Raw genomic sequence first — 9,075 nt, 5'->3', positions numbered from 1 at the left:
GCGCCCGCGCCCATGCGCCTGCGCGCGCAGGGGATTGGCCGCCGCTCTGTGACGCGCCCGCTGGCGCACGCGTACTGGGCGGCGGACCGCGTCCCAGGATGCCTCGGCTGGCCGCGTCCAATCAGGCTCGAGGCAGCACTCTTCTCCCGGGTGAATGAGTTGTAGTGGTTGTAATCCCGGCTTCCGGAAGGGCGAGCTAAGCATTATGGGCCCGGTAGTGAGCCTCTGCTCTTTCTTCCTCCGGGGCGTTTTCCTTAGCTCCACGCACGCTGGGGATTCCCAGATCCCACGAATGATACACGTTGCAGGCATGCGAGCAGATGTATGACCTACTGGAGGAATGGAGATGGTCCCGGCCTTCCAGGCGGATCAGTGGTTGATAGCCGACCTGCAAGTGGAGAAACGTAGTACCCTGTTAAGGTGGTAGGCCCCCACACCTTGTCATACTGAAAATCCCAAATCTTTGTCAGGACGAGAACGCCTCAACAACTTTTGCATCGGCTGTTGCTTAAGAGAAGTCATAATCAGCCGGGGGTGGTGGCTCACGCTTGTAATCCGAGTACTTGGGAGAGAATACTGGAGGATCACTGGTTCGCAGCCTCTGCTGCTTAGGCCCTCCGCAACTTAATGAGACCCTATTTCAAAAAACAGGGCTGGGGGTGTAGCTCGGAGGTAGAATATACCTGAGTTCCATTCCCAGTACAGGGGGGAAAAAAAATCTTCAAGGAACGCTTGCTTTTCTTGGACCTTTACTTTCCTAGAAGCTAGATTCTTGATGCTAAGTAGAAAGCCTCACTTTTAAAAATATTCATGATCTCACCAGGCGTGGTGGCGCATGCTTGTAACCCCAGCATTTGGGAGTCTGAGACTGGAGGATTGCGGTTCGCGGACAGTCTCAGCTACTTAGTGAGGCTCTCTGCAACTAGAGACTTTGTTTCAAAATAAAGAATAAAAAAATAAGGCAGGGGATGTAGCTTGGAGGTCAAATGCCCCTGGGTTCCATCCCCAGACCCGAAAAAAAAAATTCACGATCTGGGTTCTACCCTCAGTAACACACACACACACACACACACACACACACACACACACACACACACTATATATATATATATATATATATATATATATATATATATATACACACACATACACACACACATGATCTTACTATTTTTCTGATTACAATATGACATCTTGTAAAAAGTGTTTATTTTTAAAGCAATTCCTCATGAATTTCACCACCTCTCACATATTTCCTCCATAACTACACTGTTGTCAAAGTTTAGAATTAGTAGTGCTCCAAACTCCCAACCTTAAGGTTAAGATACATTCAGCTGGGTGTGGCAACACACACCTGTAATCCCAGTATTTGGGAGGCTAAGACAGGAGGACCCCAGGTTCGAGGACAACCTCAGAAGTAGTGACACTCTCATCAACCTAGTGAGACCTGTTTCAAAATAAAAATTTAAAAATTTTCAAAAATAGAGCTGGGGTGCAACTCGGAGGTAGAATGCCTTGGGGTTCAATCCCCAGTGCCACACACACACAAATAATCCACCCTTCAGTTTTGACCTCCCCTTCCCTAACTTGTCTGAGGGCAAAGAATGAGTCCATTTCTGATGTCATTGTATTCCTTGGATTTGGCACACCACAAACAATAAATATGGTTATGATGGGAAAATGGCCAAATAAACTATGTTATGCCTGTACTGTGGGATACTATCGGGAATTCGACATAGTGTTCTAATAAAAAAGCTCCATAGTACAGTGGGGGGGGGGGTCATACATAAGATTGAACTGTGTGGTGGGAGGAAAGGGGTGCTTTCCCAGGAAGTGAGAGCCTGATATTGGAGCAGTAGTCAGAGAGCTTATCTGTACTTTTTAAAAATCTGCTTTATTAAGACACAGTTTACTGCAACAAGATTCACCGGGGGCGGGGGCGACTGAGGACTGAACCCAAGGTTATTCTACCTCTGAGCTTACATGCCCAGCCCTATTTTATTTTTTACTTTGAAAAGGATCTTGCTAAATTGCTGAGGGTGGCCTGGAACCTGTTATCCTCCTGTTTCACTCTCTTCCACGTACTAGAATTACAGGTATTTGCCACTATGCCCAGCTTCCCGTTAAATTCATGAATCCAGGTGGGTCTCAAACTTAAAAATTTCGAACCAAAGCCTAGAGTTGTTCAAATTAGATTGCCAAGACTCTCACATTTATCAAATCGCAAGGAACAAGGACTAGATTTACACTTCTCATGTTAAATAACCAGAGCAAAACCTAGGCAATTTATCGAACAGTGGTTTTCAAGATAGTGGATGGGGACAACAAAAAATCCTATCTCATAGGGAGCAGATGCATGGAGTCCTGAGCCCAAGCTGCCCCTCATCACCTTGCGAGTGCTGCCCCCTGTAGCCTGGTGAACTCCTTGAGCTGAGCACCAGAGAAAACCAAACCTTGGGAGAAAAAGAACACAATTCCTTCTGAATAAACTTATATGCTACCTATAGGGACGTCTTTAAATATAAAGACAAAAATAGGTTAAATGTATGGAAACAATATGCCATACTACCACTAGTCAAAAGAAAGATGAGAGTTGTTTAGGATGAGTAGATTTGGAGAAAAAAAATACACTCCACAATTATAAGCAAGAGATTTCAATAACCCTCCCTTCATTGATAGAACAAGAAGGTAGAAATTTTTTCAAAAAGGACATTATTAAGCCAGGCGTGGTGGCACATGGTTGTAATCCCAGCATTTGGGAGGCTGAGAATGGAGGATCGCAGTTTGTGGACAGCCTCAGCTACTTAATGAGGCCCTCCGCAACTTAGTGTGACCCTGTTTCAAAATAAAGAATAAAAAATAGGGCAGGGGGTATGGCTCAGAGGTCAAATGCCCCTGGGTTCCATCCCCAGACCTGCAAAAAAAGAAAAAAAGGACATTATTAGACAACTTGACCTACCTGATAATTATAAAACATTCTACCAACTAACAGCAAAATACATTGTTCTCAAGTATACCCAGAACATTTACCAAGATAAACAATACTGTGTAACAAGTCTGAAATATGAAAGAATTAAATCATACCGAGTATACACTTAATCCACACTGAAGTGAAATCAGAAATCAGTAACAAAAATATTTGGGGAAAATCTTCAAATACTTGAAAGTTAAGTAACTCTTTTTAAACAATCCATGAATCAAAGAAAAAGAGTTGGGGATTTAGCTCAGATGTAGAGAACTTGCCTAACATGTACAAGGCACTGGGTTCAATCTCTAGTACCAAAAAAAGGTGTTTTGAACAGAAAAAAATAGATATAGAACGTATTACCATTTGTGGGATGCTAGTAAAGCAGTACTTAAGAGAATATTTACAAAGGAAGGGAAGTCACATTATCTGTGACCTTAACTTCTGCCTTGAATTACTAAAAAAAAAAAAAAAAAAGGAGGGGAGTAAAACCAGTGTAACCAGAAGAAAGGAAAGACAAAAGTAGAAATCTATGAAATAGAAAACAGAAGTATGCCGGGCGTGGTGGTGCAGGCCTGTAATCCCAGTACCTGGGAGGCTGAGACAGGAGGATCCAGGTTCCAAGCAGCCTCAGCAACTTAGTGAGGCCCTCTGCAACTTAGGGCCTGTTTTAAAAGATAAAAATAGTGCTGGGAGTGTAGCTCAGAGGCAGAAAGTCCCTGGGTTTAATCCCTAGTACCACAAAAATTAACTAATTAATTAAAAGGGGTGGGAGTGCATCCCAGAGGTAGAATGTCCCTGGGTTAAATCACCCTGTACAAGGGAGGGAAGGAACGAAGGAAAGAGAGGGAAGGTGGGTACACTGAAAATCAGTATAACCAAAACCTGGTTCTTTGAAATAAAACTTATAAGCCTCCAATATCAGGAATGAGAAGGTTGTATCACTACAGGATATACAGACATTTTAAAAAATAAGCATATACTAAGAACAAGTTTATGCCCTTAAGTATGCTCACCTACATTAACAATATTCTAATATTCTTGAAAGACAAACTACCAAAGCTCACTCAAGAAAATACAATTTTTTGTTTTTGTTTTTGTTACTGGGGGTCAAAACCAGGAACATTCTACCTCCAAGCTACATCCCAAGTGATTTTTACCCCCACCCTGGTCCTGGGGATGAAACAGGACAGAGTCTTGCTAAATTGCTGAGGCTAAACTTAGACTTGCAATCCTCCTATTTCGGCCTCTCAATCACTGGGATTATAGGCATTTGTCACACGCCTAGCTAGATTTAGACATTTTAGTAACCTGTATACATACACACAAGTGTAAACACCATGCTATTACTTTTCTTCCCTTAAAGAGCTCCAGGCAAGCCAGATGCAGTGTACACACCTATAATCCTAGCTAGTTTTTTATGTGTGTCTGATACAAGGAATTGAACCCAGGTGTATTCTACCTGAGCTACACTCCCAGCCCTATTTTTTTTTGGGGGGGGGCGGGTCTGGGGATGGATCCCAGAGGCATTTGACCTCTGAGCTACACCCCCTGCCCTGTTTTTTTATTCTTTACTTTGAAACAGGATCTCACTAAGTTGCAGAGGGCCTCACTTAGTAGCTGAGGTGGTCTGCGAACCGCAATCCTCCGGTCTCAGTTTGGGATTACAAGCATGCACCACCATGACCAGCTTCCTATTTTATTTTTAAACAGGGTCTCGCGGCTAGGTTAATAAGAGTTTCACTACTTACTGAGGCTGTCCTCAGACCTGCAATCCTCCTATTTTAGCCTCCCAAGTACTTGGATTATAAGGGCGCAGCACCATGCCCAGCTAATCCTACCGACTTGGAAGACTGAGATAAAAGGATTATATAGTCTAGGCCAGTCTTGGCAACTTAGTGAAACATTCTTTCAAAATAAAATAGAAAGAGCTAGGGGTACAGGCCAGAGATACAGCAACCCTGGACTCATCCCCAGTACCACAAAAAAGGAAAAAAAAATGACTACAGCTATAGTAAAATGGCTTAGACAGATATAAGATGCCAGCAGATCAGCATACACAGTGCAAAAATAAATTACATGTGTGTGGAGGCCTGAATTCTGACAAAGGAACAAAGATAATGCAACCGATTTTTGACCAAAGATAATACTTCAACAAGTGGTGACAGATCAATTAGATAGTCATACACAAAACAAAAACCAGAAGCCAACATGATGGAGCACACTTGTAATCCCAGCATTCGGGAGGCTGAGACAGGAGGATCGCGGTTCACAAACAGCCTCAGCTTCTGCAGATACTCTTTGCAACTCAGTGAGACCCTGTTTCAAAACAAAGAATAAAAAAATATGGCTGGGGGTATAGCTCAGAGGTAGAATGCCCCTGGGTTCCATCCCCAGTACCAAAAAACAAAAAACAGGGCCAGGTGTGGTTATCCAAATTGTAATCCCTTGGTTGGCTGAGGCAAGAGGATAGCCAGTTTGGGGGTACCTGGACAGCTTAGACCCAGTCTTAAAATGAAAATTTTAAAAAATGGGGGGTCAGGAATGTAGTTCAGAGGAAGGACATCCTGGGGTTTAATCCCCAGTACCAAAAAAAAAAAAAAAACCAGATGAGTGAATGAAAACTATATTATGTTCATATTCATAGAATATTTCAGAGCAATAAAGAGGAATGGCCTATGCCTGCAATAACAAAAATGAACCTAACAATCATAATGCTAAGTGAAAGAAGATAGACAAAGGTGGGTATGTATGTATTCAGTATGTTTTCTCTTTGACTTGGAGTTACACTTTTTTTTTTTTTTTTGGGTGCTACTGGGAGTGGAACCCAGACCTATTTTATATTTTATTTGGAAATGGCCTCACTAAGTTGCTGAGACCCTCACTAAGTAGCTGAGGCTGGCTTCGAACCTGTGCAATCCTCCTGTCTCAGCCTCCCAAGCACTGGGATTACAAGCGTGCACCACCACGTCCGGCAACTTGGAGTTATACTTTAAGAGACTGCATCCACAAGAAAAGGGCACATTGTGTATTAGACCACAGCTACAAACACAGAGTCTTTCTGAGATCATGAATGCCCAACAGAGAACGAGATAGCTCTGAAGCTATTTCTTTTACAAATACTTAAAACTGCATGTGTGTGTGTATGTGTAGTATGTGCATATATATAACAAATGTTAAAAGTATATTTAAATAAAAATAAATAAAATTACATTAATTATTTCATTCATAGAAAACCCAAGAAAATAGAAATAGTATGACACAGAGTATCAGCTGCTTTTTGGAAGGAGAAAAGGAAAGAATGCAAAGGGGTATACAGAAATTTTGGGGAATGATGGTTATGTTCACTGTCTTAGATGTGATGATAGGTTTATGGGCATGTATCAAATGTAAAAACTTATCAAATTTTGCTGGGTGTTGTGGCACGTGGTTGTAATCCCAGCATTCGGGAGGCAGAGACAAGAGGATCGCAGTTCGCAGACAGCCTCAGCTACTTAGTGAGGCCCTTCACAACTCATGAGACCCTGTTTCAAAAATAAAAAGACTAAAAAATAGGGCTGGAGTGTAGCTTGGAGGTGGAATGCCCCTGGGTTTCATCCCCAGTACTGCAAAAAAAAAAAAAAAAAAAAAAAAAATTAGCAAATTGTAAAATTTCAATGTTCAGTTTGTTTTATTGGAAGGGTTGGGACTGAACCCAGGATGTCAAAATAAAAAAAGGGGTGGGAGTGTAGCTTGGAGGAAGAATGCCCCTGGGTCCAATCTCCAGTACAAGGAAAAGGAGAAAATAAAACGTCATACAATCAATGCACTGTTAGAAGATAGAAGATATCTTAATCTGTCACTAATTTGAACTACTCGCCTGCTTCATAGTGAAGTACACAGAAAAGGTTTGCATTTAAATTTCTTTTTAAAAAACGGTCAGGAGATAAAAGAAACCCCATAATGCATAAGTGTGATTAACTATGCTTATCAATTCTAAGCGTTCCAAACTAAGAAATAACACAAGATATCTGAGTGCTTTAAAATCCAAGGCCTTTAATTCAGTTTTTGGTAAGGACCACAAATGCCTTCACAAAACCTCTTTTCCACTGTAAATAGAAGGCACAAGGCATTCCATAATATCCTTAGATCAGTGATTTCTTCTGATGCTGGTGGAGATACAGCATTAAATGGCAGGGTTTCGATATTAACAAAGTCTTCTAAAAAAACTGTGAAAATCACACACAAAAAATCACCAGTCTTTCTCAGATTTCCAGTCTTTCTCAGATTTCCAATGCAACTTTGTTATTCTTACAAGTATATAATTTGAAATTAAGAGATAAACTGGGTGAGTATGATAGGTCAATATGTGTTAAGTATTAGTAAAATACAGTAAATATGTAGACACCATTTTCATGCTAATTGGCCTCTTCCGCTACTCTTTAGCTGTGCAAAATAAACTTGAAATGATATATCCTGTAGTGGTATAATTTAAAAGATCCTTGATATGACACTAACAACTTTCAGATTCTGGTCACAAACTGTATATAAATTGTAAGATTATTAAAATACACCTTTTTAAAAATAATAAGATGACCATTTGTACCTAAATAAAATTTCTCAGAAAGTTATGAAATACTTTAGCATATAAAAGTAGTTGCCCCTTTTCTGAATAATCAGCTGTTTCTTCATAAAATAACCCATATGATTCAAGGCAAATGATTTCTTCCAAATGCCATGTTTTCTCTTTGACTAGAGGTATACTTTAAGAGACTGTATCCACAAGAAAAGGGCACATTGCGTATTAGACCACAGTTACAAACACAAAGAGTCTTTCTGAGATCATGAATGCCCAACAGAGAACAAGAGATAGCACTGAAGCTATTTCTTTTACAAATACGTACAACTATATTTGGTTGTTTAGAGGGTAATTAAGACACAGCTATTTACATGTGCTACGTCACGTATGCCTATTTTAAACAGTGGCTTCTGCAGGACACTCCCATTCAAACAAAAAACCAAACAATCTTCCTTTACCAAGCCACATTCTTCTTTTTTTTTTTTTTTTTTTTTGGCAAGGTAGTATAAACAAAGCTGAAATAAAAATAACAAAACGCTAACAGTGATTTAGGCAAAAGTTCCCATGTCAAACAACCATAGGGAAAATGTTCTGAGAAACATTAATGTGGGGGAAATAACACTACCCCCCCCAAAAAAAATGCTAGAAATCAGTCTTATAATCAGTCAAATAACTATCACATGAAAGGCTTATGACTGCCTTTGAAATAATAGCTGTTTTTTAATAAGCACTGATTATAAGGCTCATAATTAGAATGTTTCTGAAAAACATCCAAGCTAATGACTTTACACAGGTCCAATTAATAAAGGGCAAAAGAAAAAAAAAACTCTTCCATAATTAATACTAGATGCCGTCTCTCCTTTAGGGAAACTGGTAAGAATTTTGAAAATGGTAAAATAGTAAAATGAAAACCTATGTGACAATGTAAAAAGCGACCCACCATGCCTACTAATAAACACGATGGGCAGCAAGACATATTTTTAAGCAATGATAACTCAATATAATGCCACACAAAATTACATATCATAATCAAGCGAGAAAAAGCTTCAAGACTACCAGCTGACGCTGTGAAACACGTGGGACAACAGAAGGCACTGCAACAGCATCACTTGCTCCTAAGCACAGTTGGACAGTGCAGTCTTTTCCTCTCAAGAAGACAGCCAGTGTGAGTGTTTTATATCCCCCTGAGTTTTAACATGATTGGGCAAAACAGCACCAATTTAAAAATATATCTGCAATGCCAGCACTGCAGTTTGGAATCATTTACACTGATGGCCCCACAGGTCTCTCATAAGAGCACTTTAGAACATGATTAAAAATATAGAAATGCCTTTCGGTGTTTTCAGTATTAAAGTGGAACCACCACAGACAGCCATTTTTAAAAATAATGCACTAAAAAGGTCTGTTTATACAGTACAGTCTTTCCACCCTGTATGTAGCATTCACAGCCATTTTCCATTCCACTGCTACCGAGAGCTTTCCTTCGGGTCTAGATGAAATGTCAGTATGCTTCATGGTGCACAATGCTTTCTGGCTGGCAAGCCCTGGTAGG

The sequence above is a fragment of the Muscardinus avellanarius genome (genome assembly GCF_963383645.1).
Source record: "Muscardinus avellanarius genome assembly, chromosome: 18".
NCBI classification, from domain to species: Eukaryota; Metazoa; Chordata; class Mammalia; order Rodentia; family Gliridae; genus Muscardinus; species Muscardinus avellanarius.
This window is presented reverse-complemented; position numbering follows the sequence as displayed.